This window comes from Pelodiscus sinensis, chromosome 11 (assembly GCF_049634645.1).
Source record: "Pelodiscus sinensis isolate JC-2024 chromosome 11, ASM4963464v1, whole genome shotgun sequence".
NCBI lineage: Eukaryota > Metazoa > Chordata > Testudines > Trionychidae > Pelodiscus > Pelodiscus sinensis.
The window spans coordinates 45,285,204-45,299,642 of NC_134721.1; the positions used below are offsets into that span (position 1 = coordinate 45,285,204).

At 66.5% G+C, this 14,439-nt stretch overlaps 1 protein-coding gene across 1 annotated transcript in view; it reads left to right on the forward strand.

Annotated features, from left to right (window-relative positions):
- The first annotated feature begins 705 nt into the window (after positions 1-705).
- Positions 706-14,439, forward strand: part of SLC38A3 (solute carrier family 38 member 3) — a 42,023-nt gene continuing 28,289 nt past the window's right edge. Inside the window, exon 1 of the mRNA XM_075939547.1 lies at positions 706-860. The gene's annotated coding sequence lies outside the window, so the exon portion shown is untranslated. The remainder of the gene's footprint in view (positions 861-14,439) is intronic.

Consider the following 14,439-nt stretch of genomic DNA (forward strand, 5'->3'; position numbering starts at 1 on the left):
ACCAGGCCAAAAAACAGCTGGCTGCCCCGGCCCGTGCGGTGGTTGCCGTCTAACAATCAGCATGTGCCAAGGTGTCGTCCTCTCCGCATCGGGCTTCTCTGGGGCAGCTGCAGCCCTGTTCCTCGGGGTCCCTGCCGCGTGCTGTGGCTGGGGAATTGGAGGCAGGTCGGCGCCCAGAGGCTGCATGGGCCAAGCGGCCTGTTCCTGCACACTTGTGCAGCCCAGGGAGCCCCCTCGATGTCGCCAGGGCCAGTGCCGCTAGCCCTCGGGCCCACTGACCCCGGGCATCGCGGCACCGTCCAGCCAGCCACCGTGGGCCCCGCTATACTTAGAGCCCCAGCTTGGATTAGAAGAACCAAACTAGACCGGGGCCTGTAATCCGGACGCTGCTTGCGAGGCAGGGTCCCTGGGCTGGGGGCAGGCCCCTTTGGCGACCCCCGGCTTGTGAGAGGCAGCCGAAGGGGGCCGGGGCTGAGCGCTCTGCAAAGCAGGGGAGAAAGGGGGCAGCTTCGGCCGGAGCGTGGGCAAACGGCCAGCAGGCCTGGGGGATGGAGGCCTGCGGCGGGGAGCCGCGCTCTGCCCTCGCTGTCCCTCTAATCCTGCTCGGCGTGTGTCCGTCCCGCCCAGCCCTAGGAAAAGGGGTCGGCCGTGACGCTGGCCCAGGAGCGGCAGAGATTGGAGGCGGGGACGGGGGCGGGCCTGGCCGCTTTAATCCTGCCTCCCCGGGGATTACAGGCTACCCCGGCCCCGCCATCCGCAGGGCAGCGTCCGAGCGCGCAGCCCCGTCTCCGCGCCGAGCGACTCGGCGAGCTGCGGCCGCGCAGGACAGAGCGGCCAGTGTCTGGGGCGCAGAGGGACCGGTGAGTGCCAGGGACCCTGCCCCCCGCTCCCTCCCGGGCTGGCGCCGCCTTCGCGCCTCTCCCGACGCTGCGCTGCCCCGACTTCGGCAGGCGCGCAAACCCCTTCGGCAGGCGCGCAAACCCCTTCGGCAGGCGCGCAAACCCCTTCGGCGCTCCAGCCCCGCGCGCGCTTCTGAGCCCCTGCTCCGGGTCCCGGGAACACCTGCGCGGGGCGGGCCAGGAGCAGGGGTGCCGGCGCCGAGGGCAGGCGGTCGGCCAGGGTGCTGCCTGACCGCCCCTTCCCCCCGCCGTCTGCACCTCGCTTGGAGTCTCCGGCTTCCCCCTCGCACGCCCGCCCCGGCCCCGCAGGAGCCCTCGAATCGCCGTCCTCCCGTGCACAAAGCCAGCGGGGCCCCGTGCAAGTCGTGCAAGCCTCCCCGTGCAAGCCGCCCCGTGCAAGTCGTGCAAGCCTCCCCGTGCAAGCCGCCCCGTGCAAGTCGTGCAAGCTGCCCCGTGCAAGTCGTGCAAGCCTCCCCGTGCAAGTCGTGCAAGCCTCCCCGTGCAAGCCGCCCCGTGCAAGTCGTGCAAGCCGCCCCGTGCAAGTCGTGCAAGCCTCCCCGTGCAAGCCGCCCCGTGCAAGTCGTGCAAGCCGCCCCGTGCAAGTCGTGCAAGCCTCCCCGTGCAAGCCGTCCCGTGCAAGTCGTGCAAGCCGCCCCGTGCACACGGCCCCGGCGCCCTCCCGGCCAGGGCAGTGCCCGCACAAGCCAATGCCGGGGGGACACGCCGGCGGCCCGGGCTGGCGTGTGGCGGCTCTGGAGGGGCTCTCTCGCCACGCGTGCCCAGGCTGCCCTGCTGCGGGCTGGCCGCGCGCGGTCCCGGGCTGCCAGCGGGGCCAGCTGCTGCCTGCGCGCCGGCTTGCGGGCATGGACGCCCCCTTTTTCCACTTTAATTTTTAATGGGGCGTGGGAGGCAGGCGGCGGCCGGATCAGGTGTCCTGGCTCGGGCCGGGGGTCCGCGCTCGCTGCCTGGGAGCAGGCGCTTGGGGCGTGCGTGGGATTTGCATTGCCCCGAGCGGGGTATTTATAGAGCCCGGTTACTCCAGGAGCCATCATGGGGGGGGGGGGGGGGACATTGCATTCCTCTGCAGCTCCTGCTGCCAACCTGCGGGGCCACTGCTAACCCCGCCCTTCCCCCAGCCTGGCATTTGCATAGCCACGCCCATTAGCCTTGAGCATCAGGGGGCATGGGGCCCCCCCTTAGACAGGAGGGAAGGGGTGCCCAGTACAGGAGAGGCTGGGCGGAGCAGCGGGTGCCAAGGGTGGGTGCGCTGCTGGGTGCATGCAGCCAGCTCTGGGGCAGCACAGCAGCCAGCGGCTGGGGGGGGGGGCGACTGTGGCAAGTGCTGGGGGGGGGTCCCACACCGGGGGGGGGGGGCCTTGTCTGCTGTAAAATCTCTCCAGCTGGGGGGCTCACTCCTGTGTCCCACTGCACCGGTGAGGCCGACCCAGCCCGGGCTCCGGGGGCTCAGCGGGGAGCGTGACTCACTCAGCCCCAAATGGATGAGTCGGTCCAGGATGGAGCCCTGTGGGCAAGGGGCTGGCAGACCCCTCTGGGCCCCGGGCCCCTCCCCGCTGCCCCCAGCAGGGCCCGGCGCCTGCTTCCCTGCTGGGCTGGGGGCTGCCGCGGGGGTGCCTGTGCCGAGCGAACCGGAGCCAGGGTCCGTGGGCAGGCTGCGCGGTCGCACGCTCGGCCCCGGACACGGACCCGCCGGTTCCAGCTGGAGGCAATTAAAGGGCCGGGGCTGAGGGGGCGCCTGGCGACTTGGCAGCTCTTCCTGGGCGGCTTGAGCCTCTCGGGGCCTCCCGGCGCCTACGTGTGCCCCCCGGCCCCTCGCGCTCGGGGTGGGCAGCCCCGTCTCAGAGGTGCCCGAGTCAAGGCTGCCTGCTCTAAGCCCGCACCCCTCCCAGGACTCCTGAGCCCCACGGCTGGCTTCTAACCAACAGACCCAGCTGGGGTAGCTCCCAGGCTCCTCCGCCCGCTAACCACTAGGCCCCACTGCCCTGTGACTGCACGGCCCTGGCCTGCCCCAGGACCCTTTGCTCGGTTCTGCCCCTTGCTGCCCCACCCCAGGGCAGCAGCGGCTGGCGGGCCTGGCTGAAGGCCGCGCTGTGAGTCTGGCGCTGCGGGGCTTCCAGCTGTATCCACGCCCGCCGGGGCCTTTTCGGGGGAGCGGGCGGGAGCGACGCCCTGGGAGCCCACCCTTTGTTTTCTCAGTAAACTCTTCCCCGGGCTGTCAGGGCCGGCGCCCGCTCACCTAGGCCAGCCCTGGCCCGCGAGGCTTGGCTGCCGCCCATGCCCCCTGCCGCGCAGCGCTGCTGACACAGAGATTTGCTGAGTGCCCGGAGGCCCCTTCCCATTGCGCCGGGGGAACGGCTGTGGGGCGGGGGAAGGCCCAAGCGAAGGGCTGCTCTAGTCCCTCCTTTGCTGTCCGCTCCCTGCCACTGTCTCCGCTGGGGCGGGACCGGGATCCTGGCCCCGGGGTGCCAGGCGCTGTACGTACTCGGAGGCAGTCCCCCCACCGTCCAACTTAGGCAAAGCGTGGGAGGGGAAACTGAGGCCGGCGAGGCCTGTCATGCAGTAGGGCCGGGGGAGAACCCACGGCTGGGCCTGGCCTTGCACGGTCGGAGGGGTGGGCTAGTGGCTGAGTTCTGGCATGGCCACAGACGTGGGCCTTGGCGGGCTTAGCCCCAGGGGGTGTTAGCTAACGCCCGCGGCCACGTCTGGCCCATGCAAGGCGGAGAGCGGGGGCTTGGCCGGCTAGATTAAAGTCCAGCCCCCCCCAGGAAAGGAAAGGACTGGCCGAGGTCGCGCCCAGCGGCTGCTGTCTCTCCTGGCTTCCTCCAACGTGCGCCCTCTCCCAGGGCAGCGGCCCGGCGCGGCCAGTCCCAGGCACTCCGGAGGCAGCATAGGGCACAGGCCAAGTGCCCTGGCACAGCCCTGCCCCCCCTTGGCACCGCCCCTGGTGCTGCCCTTGATCCTGGCGCAGGCTCCGCAGGAGAGGACCTGGCCCCTGCGTCCGTGTGTCCGGGGGCCTCTGGGCCAGAGCATGTTACCTACCCCGGCCTGCGGGACTGGGTCTGCCCCAACCTGGCTTCCCCTGCACAGGCTCCGGAGGCCCTGGGCTGAGCCCCATTGCCCGCCGCACGGGCACCCGCGGGAGTTTCTGGCGGCTGGGGCTGGCGCTGCCAACCTCCCACCAAGCAGGGCTGGGCCAGATCTCCCGCCGCACGGGCCCCTGGCATCCCTGCCCGCTTCGCCGCGCCCCAGGGCCTGGCACTGCCGGGCCACCCCATGGGAACCTGGCTGGTGGCTCCTGCCTTGCGGGGGGTGCCCCTGGCTGCGGGTGGCTTGGGGGAGGCACCGTGCAGCCCCGCTGTGTCGGGGGGAGCTTTGCAGACCACCCAAGAAGGGCGTGGCCAAATCCCAGCCCTCCGGTCCCCTGCCCCACTGCCCCTCCCCCTTCCCTCGTCCTCGCGCCTCCGAGTCTCCCCCACCAGCCCACACCGGCGACCCACAGGCAGCCACGTCACCGGGCACTGGCGCATTGGCACGGGCAGCCACGTCACCAGGCACTGACGTATTGGCACGGGCAGCCACGTCACCAGGCACTGACGTATTGGCACGGGCAGCCACGTCACCAGGCACTGATGTATTGGCACGGGCAGCCACGTCACCAGGGGCTGGTGTATTGGCACGGGCAGCCACGCTGCCGGGGGCTGGTGTATTGGCATGGGCAGCCGGGCGCTGGCGCATTGGCACGGGCAGCCACGTCACTGGGGGCTGGCGCATTGGCATGGGCAGCCGGGCGCTGGCGCATTGGCATGGGCAGCCACGCTGTCGGGCGCTGGTGCCTCCAGCCCCACAGCCTGGGACCCCTCCCTCACCATGTGATTCTGCTCCGTGCCTCGGTTTCCCCATTTTTGACACGGGGGCTGGTTCTGCGGAGGTTAAGTCAGATCATTGGCCCCCCTCAGCCAGGCTGATGACCTGGAACAGCTGGCAGCCCCTCCCCCCCCCCACCGGGATTAGGTTTCCTCCCAAGGGCAGCTCAGGACACCGGGGGCGTGGCTCGCAGCCGGCCATTTCCCGAGGTGGGGGAGCCCTTGGCCACAGCGCAGGCAGCGGGGAGAGGCCAGGACGCCGGCCCCCAGCGGAACTCAGTGGCCGAGAACAGACTGGCTATTAACCCCCTGGGACAGGCAGCGCCCGAGCTGGCAGGCGAGAGTCGGAGGCTGGGAGCCAGGGCTCCTGGGTTCTCCTGGGCTCTGGGAGGGGAGTGGAGGGTAGTGGTTAGAGCAGGGGGTCTGGGACTCCGGGGTCTCTCGCAGGCTGTGGGGGGTAGTGGTTAGGGCTGGGAGCCTGGCCCCGAGGCAGTCCAGGGTACTGTGAGATGCTGGCACTAGAAGCTGGGGGATTCCACCCCCTGCCCATGAGAAGGGGATGAAGTTTGTCTCCACCACACGCTTGCGGCTGGACCAGGCCCCCCTGTTGAGCCCCGGAGTCCGCCGGCCGTGGGGCTGGGTGTGAGCAGGCGAAGCCGCTGCCCGACCCCCCCCTTATGGCACATCTTGTGGCAATGGGTGTTTCTTCCCCGCCACGGCTCAGGCCGCAGGCTCGGCTGGTGCACCAGCGCCTGGCCCGCGTGGCTGGGGGGCGGGCTACCGACTGTGACCCTGCGGGGGTCCAAGCCAGGCGGTGGTGGGAAAGGGCGGGGCAGGCTCTGCATTTACACCGGCTTCCTGCACTGTAGACGGGACATTTATTGCTCCGAGGCAGGACAATCCTTCTCGCGCCTGCGCAGTGCCTCCCTTTCACAGCTGGGGAAACTGAGGCACAGAGGTGAAATGATTTGGCCAGGGCAGAGCCAGGAAGCGAACCCAGGCCCCCGAGTCTCTGGCTGCTCGGCCATGCTCCCTTTGGCTGGCTTGGTGCTAACTCTAACCCGCGGCACCAGGCCCTTTGTGGGGAGGCGAGAGGGCGGCCACTCCCCGGCTGCCAGGCAGTGCCCCAGGGTAGGGCCAGGTGGCCTGGCTGCCCCTGTGCCTGGGAGAGCACTGGGCCTGGCTCCCTCGGCAGCTCAGCTGTGTCGTGGGGCGGGCGGCTGATCCTCTGGGGCGCTGCAGGTTCACTCCCCTCTGCCGGCGGAGAAGGCACCTGGCCAGGGGTCCCCCTTCTGAGGCCGAAAGGAGCCAGGGGCACATGCCGGGGGAGCGGGAGGGGATCCCCGGGGCCCTGACAAAGCTGGGGCACAGGGGTGTCGCCTAGGGCTCCCCTGAGCCTGGGACAGGGCAGGGCCCTGCTGGACCCCGACAGGGAGCTGGCCGCTCGCTAGCACCATGGGACCCCGAGCTGTCTCCGTGCGCGGCGCTGGTGGGGGCGAGTGCCCGCGCTTCTCCTGTGCCCCCGGCGCAGGCTGGGCTAGCACAGGACTCCGGCCCTTTCCCCTTCCCTGGCCCTGGCCAGCCCCCACCGCCCTGCGCTCCCCGGCTGGGCCCGCACTCGACGCTGCCTCCTGCACGCCGGGTCTCAGATCCAGCCTTCGCTCTGAGCCCCGCTCGGCCGCGGCTGGGACCGGCAGCTGGACCCCGTGTGCCAGGGCCCCGCCTAATGCCTGGGGGTGTGGCCCCCTAGTTCCCGTGCCTATGGGGCGTGGGGGTCACCCGGTCGGCTAACGGGAGTGTGTCCCGTCGCGCCGCCTGGCTCGTGGGCTCGCAGGTGGGTCGGGCGGCGACGGGAGGGGCCGCGGCTTTGCACGGTGGCTCTGGACCTCGCCCACGGCAGGACCCGGAGCGCCCTGCAGGCTCGGAGAAGCAGCGGAGGCTCCGTCGGGGGCCCGGGTCGATGTCCGCTCTCTCGGGCCTCCAGGGAGGCGCGGCGGCCCCGGCACAGGGGCGCTCGGAGAGCAGGTTGGACAACGGCCGCCGGGCTCGTCTGGGGGTCTGGGCCCTGCCTCGGCGCTGGGGCGGGACGTGGGCGTTTCTAGGAGGCTCCTCGCGCGTCCGGGAGCCACCGCCCGGACTGCCTCCACCTGGGGCTGCAGCAGCGAGTGGGCCAAGGCCCCGAGCCGGGCCCTGCGCCTCCGGCCGGAGAGGGGTGAGTGTTTCCAAACTCCCCGCGTCCCCGGCAGCCCGCTGGGGCTTGCGTTCCGGCGTCCTGGCCCCGAGAGATTTGGGTGAGGTCAGCGCCCCCCCATGCACCAGGGTAACTCAGGGGCCACCTGGCATGCGCCTAACCCTGGCTTTGGGAGGGTTCCCAGCTCTCGCAACGCAGCGAGCCGTTTGCGTCCGCCTGTCGGCAGCATTGCCTAGTGGTTAGAGCGCGGGGCACGCCTGACCCCCGGGTTCTTTTCCTGGCTCTGGGCGGGGACGGCGGCCCGTGGGGAAGTGGGCAGGACTCTGGGGTACCTTGTGGAGGGAATGTCAGCTAGTGGTTAGAGCAGAGGGGCTGGGAGCCAGGACTCCTGGTTTCCTTTCCTTGCTGCTTGCGTGACCCCCGGCTGGGGGCTTCAGGTCGCTGGGCCTGGCTGGGCTGCTTAGACCAGCGCCAAAGGGCACAAGCCACCCCCTCCCTGCCCAGAGAAACACCCCCCAATCACACCCTCAGGTTGGTCTCTGCGCCACCCCCACCTGCCCGGAGTGCCCCTCCCACCCCCAGCCCAGCTCTGCCCCCGCTGGTTCTGTGCCCCCTTGGTCTCTTCTCCCAGCCGGCCCTTCCCAGCCCAGTTCCTCTGCCCCGTGCGGTCCCGTGCCCGGCTTTACCCCCAGAGCCCAGCTCCCCCTCCGTTCCCAGCTCCCCCGCCCCAGATCCCAGCTCTGGGGCACCTGCAGCGGGTGCCAGGCTGCTACAGCGGCGCTGGTGAAAGGCCTGGGGGGCTGCCCCCCATCGGGGCCTGGCTCCAAGAGAAGCAGGCAGGGGGACAGAGCCCAGCCCACGCTGCCTGCCTGGGCATTTCCGGGACTCCCCCGGCACGTAGCCGGCGCCTGGGTACCTGGCCAGCCGCACGCAGCCCCAGCAGCTGGGCGAGCGCCCGCTAAAGCCGGATTACCCCCGGCTCCCCGCCCGGCCCCACGCTGCGGATTAGCAGGGATTCGGCTGCAATGAGAAGGGAGATGAACGAGTGGTTTTCCCTCCAGAGCTGCCCCCCCGAACTCTGCCAGCCTCCGGGCGTGGGACCAGCCGGGGCCAAGGGTATGGCTGGCCAGCAGTGGCTCACCCCGGGCCGGCGCTTTGTCGGCCGCTTTTCTGCACCCTCCTGAGGAGCAGTGCTCTAGAGACGCAGCAGGGCGCTGTCACCTGGAGCCAGATGCCGCCTGTACCCTGTGCTGCCTGTACTCTGTGCCGCCTGTACCTCCTGCCGCCTGTACCCCGTGCCGCCTGTACCCCGTGCCGCCTGTACCCCGTGCCGCCTGTACCTCCTGCCGCCTGTATCCCAGGCTGCTTGTACCCCATGACGCCTGTACCCCGTGCCGCCTGTACCCTGTGCCACCTGTATCTCCTGCCGCCTGTATCCCAGGCTGCTTGTACCCCATGACACCTGTACCCCATGCTGCCTGTACCTTGTGGTGCCTAAGTTCCCTTGAGATAAAAACTCCCCTGCCGTGTCTCCCTTCGGCTTTCCCAGCCCCCGCTGTGTGAAAACAGCCCTGGCCTGGGCAGCAAGGGGGCCTCGTCATTAGATCTTGTCTACACGCTGCAGGCTGCGCTGGCTTCGCTTCAGCCCGTTCTCACGGCAGCGCCAACGTCCCCAGGCAGATGTCCTTGTTCCGGGTGAGCTGAGACCGGCTCGCGGCTGATTGTGGCGAAATCGTGAGCAGCCCGGTTTGCACCGAAATCAGAGGCTGCGCCCAGCGCTTTGCACCGGCCAGAAGCTGCCCCGGCGCGGCGCTGCGGGTGTGGGCAAAGCGCCCTTTCGGCCACGCGCTCTTCCCCCAAAGGGCCTGTCCCAGGCAGCTCCCCACGGCCTGGCTCCTACGCCTGGCTCCGGATGCCTTGGCAGAGGCTGGCTTTGCCCTGCTGGTGCTGGGGGGCTTCCTGGCTTTCCTGGGCCGGGGGGGGGGGGGCCTCCCCTGCCAGAAGCCACCCAGCTTGTCCCAACTGCGGCCGAGAAGCGGCACAGGGCAGGGCTGTGTCCTGGGGGCAGGCCAGTAATCACCCAGGGGCCATGCGCAGCGGGAAATCGCGAGGGGCCGGGGGTGGAGACAGGGCGGAACGAGGGATCCATCACCCCCTGGCAGGCAGGGACTAAGCTGCCCCGGCTCCGAGCCAGGCTCCCAGCCCGCTCTCCTGCCTCTGGCGGGGCCGGTGCTGGGTGCCTCAGAGGGGTGCTCAGAACAGGGCAATTAGCACGGGGTGCCCCCCGGCGTCCAGTCCCAGGTTCTGGCGGTCCCAGCAAGGGGCACCCGGAGTGAGGGTCACGTCCCCAGCCCTCCTTGCTACTAGCCATCGATGGGCCGATCGTCCAGGAACATCCCATTTTGCTGAGCCTCGTTCCAGTTTGCCTTCGCTCCCCCCGCAGGGAGTTCCCCAGGTGTCTGTGCGGGGACGGAGCCCAATGAAATCAAGCGACCGCAGGTTTAAAGCCAGCAGAAGGAAGGGCTCCGTCCCCGCACAGACACCTGGGGAACTCCCTGCAGGGGGAGCGAAGGCAAACTGGAACGAGGCTCAGCAGAATGGGATGTTCCTGGACGATCGGCCCATCGATGGCTAGTAGCAAGGAGGGCTGGGCATCCGGAGCCAGGCGTAGGAGTCTGTGGTGCTTCGAGGCGCGGCTAGCTGGCCCGGCTGGGGGCCGGTGCACTGGGGTGGGTGATCTGGCTGTTTTACAGGGGGGACGCAGGCTAGACCATCCCGCACTGCTCGTCCTCCAGCACCCACCCCCCACAAGCCCCGGGCAGACAGGCACGGGGACCGACCCCCCCCATGTAGCAGCGGCCCTCAGGGTACAGAAACAGGCAAGACTGGGCCGGGGGCTGCTCACATGGGCTCGGCTAACTCGGGGGCTCAGAGCTGCGCCCAGCTCCGCCCCGGGGGCCAATCAGCTACCTGCGGGGGGCGGGGGTCATCCCCGTCCGGGAACCCAGGGCTGGTCCCCTTAGCTCCTTGGCTCAGCCCACGGGGCCGGAGCCGAGACCGAGAGCAAGGACTTTGCGGGTCGCTGGAGCAGGGAGACTGCAGCGGGGGGGCTGCCAGGGCCCGGGAGGCAGTGAAGTGCGAATGAAAGGCAAGAGCTAATGAGTTCAAGCCACAAGCTTTGCGTGGGATTCTCTCTGCTACGCACCAACGCACACCGCCCAGCGCGAGCCTGGGGCCAGGAGGGGAAGCCGGGATTCTAGGCTGGGCTTTGTTTTCTGTGTGCCTCAGTTTCCCCATCTCTGAGTGGGGACCTAGGGGCTGCCCTGTCTCAGGGTGGGGTGGTGAGTTGGATTGAAGCCTTCCCCCCATTGAGTCAGTAGGGATGGTTAGATCATTTCCTTTCATCTCCCGTTTCCAGCCCAGCGGTGAGTTCCACCAGTTACTCTTGCACGGAGGCCAGTGAGCGGCATGGGACTCCCGGGCGTCTTTCTCCTCCAGAGCAATCTGGCCCAGGCTAGAGACACGCAGGGACAGACAGTCCGGCCTGTTTCAGGGGGCTGTGTGACTGACCGGCTAGGGGCACAGCTGAGGGCGTCCGCTCAGGGCGAATTGCTCATACTCGGGGCTCCATACAGCCCCAGACCGGAGACCTTCCCAAATAGGCCACAAACCAGCCACACCGAGCGCTTCAGCTGCTGATCTGGCCAGCCAGAAGCCTCAGGAGCAAACCCCTGTGACATCCCAGCTCCCCCTGTGCCCCAATCAGCCCCGGGCCTAACACACAGGTGAGGGGTTCTAGGACCCAATCCCACCTACCCCGAACGGGTTCTTCCGGTCCCAAGAACCAGCCACAGGCCCCAGGTCAATTTACACTCTGGGTCTTACCCTTGAGATCACACTGAGCCAATCCTGTGGAATCGACAATCTAGGGCTACCTCTACACTGGCAGCTTCTTGCGCACAAACTCTTTTGCGGAAGAGTTCTTGTGCGAAAACTCTTCCACAAGAGCGCGTCTACACTGGCATGTACAACGTCAGTTTACTTGCACAAGAACGTGCGACCAGTGTAGACAGGCGGCATGTTTTTGTGTTAAGAGTGGTCATTTTTGCACAAGAACACACCAGTGCAGACACAGCCTAAAGGTTTATTACTAAAAGAAAGAAAAGCCCGAGAGCGAGGTTGTTAAGGAGAATACATGACATGCCTCGAATCTCCCAGTTCTCGATGCAGGCTCGCAGCGGAGAGGTTATAAACTGCTGGCTTAAAAGTCTCTGGTGAACATCCTGTGTCAGGATGGGTCCTCGGTTCTTCCCGGCTCGTTGTTCCCTGCACGGCTGCATCTGGGATCAGGAGCAAAACTGAAGACTAAGATGAAGCCTTCCACGTGGCAATTCTATACCTCCCCTGGCCTCCTCCGAGCTGTAGCAGGTCACGTGGTTCAGGGGCCTGTCCTTCTTTCACATGCTTGTAGCCATTATGCCCTGGCTGGTTTGCAGGTAGCCAGACACATTCCTTCAGGTGTGTCTCTGGCACTTAGGGTATGTCTACACTGCCACCCTAGTTCGAACTAGGGTAGTTAATGTAATCAGTCAACGTTGCAAATGAAGCCTGGGATTTAAATATCCCGGGCTTCATTTGCATCTTGCCGGGCGCTGCCATTTTTAAAGCCCCGGTAGTTCGGACTCCGTGCCCGCGGCTACAAGAGAGCCTAATCCGGACTGCCTACTCCGTGCCGCGTGTAGCCACGGGCACAGAGTCCAAAATATCGGGGCTTTAAAAATGGCGGCGCCCATGTGACGGCGTGTTGCACCCCGAAATGGCACAAACAGACTGCACCAGCTGGTGGAATAGAGGAAGTTTATTGCCTCTCCAGGTTACAGCACAGCACAGATGGAATCTGGTCACAGAGCTGGGCTAGGATGCCTCAGGCCCCCTTGAGATGGGGGAGACTGGGCCCCTAAACTCCAGCCCCTTTCCCTAGGCTGTCTCCTCCATGCTCCCAGACAGCCATCCACTAACTAACTCTCTTCCAGCCCTGCCCCCCAGCCAGGGCAGCATTCCACCTTCCTTTGTTCCTCTCCATGGGGGGTGTCTGGCCATACTGGTTTGCATAGTGACTCATCCTGTTTTGCTGGGTCGTGGTACCCACGGCAGCCAGTGGGGGTTACCCCAGAGCCAGCAGCATAGAAACCAGCCAGGTACCCCCACTACGTCACAGCCCGGCAAGATGCAAATGAAGCCCGGGATATTTAAATCCCGGGCTTCATTTGCAACTTCGATTGACTACGTTAACCACCCTAGTTCGAACTATGGTGGTAGTGTAGACATGCCCTTAGAGATCCCGGGGGCTCCGTCTACACTGGCGTGATCTTGCGCAAAAACTCTTTAGTGCAAGAGTTCTTGTGTTAAAGTATTTGCGCAAGACAGCGTCTACACTGGCATGTGTTTTTGCACACGAGCATCCGTGCCAGTGTAGACGCGCTCTCGCACAAGACAGCTCCGATGGCCATTTTAGCCATCGGGCTTTCTTGCGCAAGGAATTCATGTTGCCTGTCTGCACTGGCCTCTTGCGCAAGAACCGTTGCGTAGAAGGGCTTCTTCCTGAGCGGGAGCGTCAGAGTTCAGCGTTTCAGACAGTAGAACGTCCGTGTACTTGCACAAGAACACGCGGCAAGTTTAGACAGGCAGCAAGTGTTTGCGCAAGATCGCGCCAATGTAGACACAGCCCTATTGTCCATGGAGCCTTGCTAATTAGCATAGCCATTGGCTGAGCATTCCTTGCCCAGTGCTCAGTCACAGACCGAGAATTGTCCAGAGAGTCCATGCTCCTAACTCCACATACAGATATTACACAGCTACACGAATAGCACACACAGAATCAGTAGAACAGGAGCTTTCCTGTGACACCTCACATGACCCTCTTTGTATCTACTTTGGGGCAAACACCCCCCCCCCATGGGTGCAGCAACGATCTGGCTACTCCCCTTAAAACCCAGTCATGGGACAGGCTGTTCCTCGCTCAGCCCAGCCCGCACTGAGACGTGCCAGGAAGAGCTTTTCGGGGCGAGAATGGTCCCGTGAGCCTGTCCCCGCTGCTGGGAAAGGGGGCTGGTCACAAGGGAAAGTTTCCCAAACCCGAACAGCAGCCCTTGGGTTAGAAAGCGAATCGGCTGTAAGCGTGTGAGGCCAGAGAGCGGGCGCAGCCCTCCCCCGGCGGGGAGACGTGAGGCCAGACGGGGATCCCCCTCGGAACTTCTCAAAGCACTGGGATGGGGCAGAATAATTTCATGTCAAGTGAATTCACTGGAAAATGAGAAAACTCCCCCCCCTGTATTTTCTAGGGTTCATGCGAGGACAGGAAAGCACTGTTCGGTTGTGACAGGCCAGGCCCTGGCTTGCTGTGCAGCAGGGGGCAGGCTGGGCGTGGCTGGCTGTGCGACGGGGGGGCAGGCGGGGGGTGGTTGGCTGTGCGACGGGGGAGCAGGTGGGGGATGGCTGGCTGTACGGCAGGGGGACAGGTGGAAGGTGGCTGGCTGTGCAGCGGGGGGCAGCCAGGGGGTGGCTGGCTGTACGGCAGGGGGACAGGCGGGGGTGGCTGGCTGTGCAGCGGGGGGCAGCCAGGGGGTGGCTGGCTGTACGGCAGGGGACAGGCGGGGGTGGCTGGCTGTGCGGCAGGGGGACAGGCGGGGGGTGGCTGGCCCTGAGTACACGAGACCCAGGGCCTGGCGCGGGCCGGCTCGCGGGGCCCTGCAGATGTTCAGTGCATGGGGCTGAAAGGCTCGGCAGGTCTGGCTGGGCACCCCTTGCTGTGTCTCTTACCCCTGTGCCGGTGGGCACTAACCTCCGGGCACGGAGGCAGCCGAAAGCCGCGGATGGAGGGGAGAGGCAGCCAGCCGAGTCCAGTGTGGTCCCGGCGCTTGGCGGGAAGCGGGAACCCAGCCACTCCCCACCCCAGTTCTGTTCCTGGCTCTGTAGCCTTGAGTGAGTCATGCCCTGCTCCGGGCCTCAGTTTCCCCAAACTGGCATGGGGAATGCTCACGTCAGCCTCGGGCAGCAGCAGCCCTGCGGTCTCGGCCCTGGCTGCCCCGAGGACTGAGATGTTGGGTCTCCCTGAGGTCCCTGGGCGCTGGGGCTGGTGGGGCCGGTGACCCTGGCTGTGCGGAGGGTGAGACAGGCGGATCCGATGGGCCCTGCTGGTCTGTGTCCAGTGCTGGGCGCCACATTCCAAGAACATAAGAACATAAGAACGGCCGTACTGGGTCAGACCAAAGGTCCATCTAGCCCAGTATCCTGTCTGCCGACAGTGGCCAGCACCAGGTGCCCCGGAGAGGGTGGACCGAAGACAATGATCAAGCGATTTGTCTCCTGCCATCCCTCTCCAGCCTCTGACAGACAGAGGCCAAGGACACCATTTTATCCCCTGGCTAGTAGCCTTTTATGGACCTAACCTCCATGAAATTATCTAGCT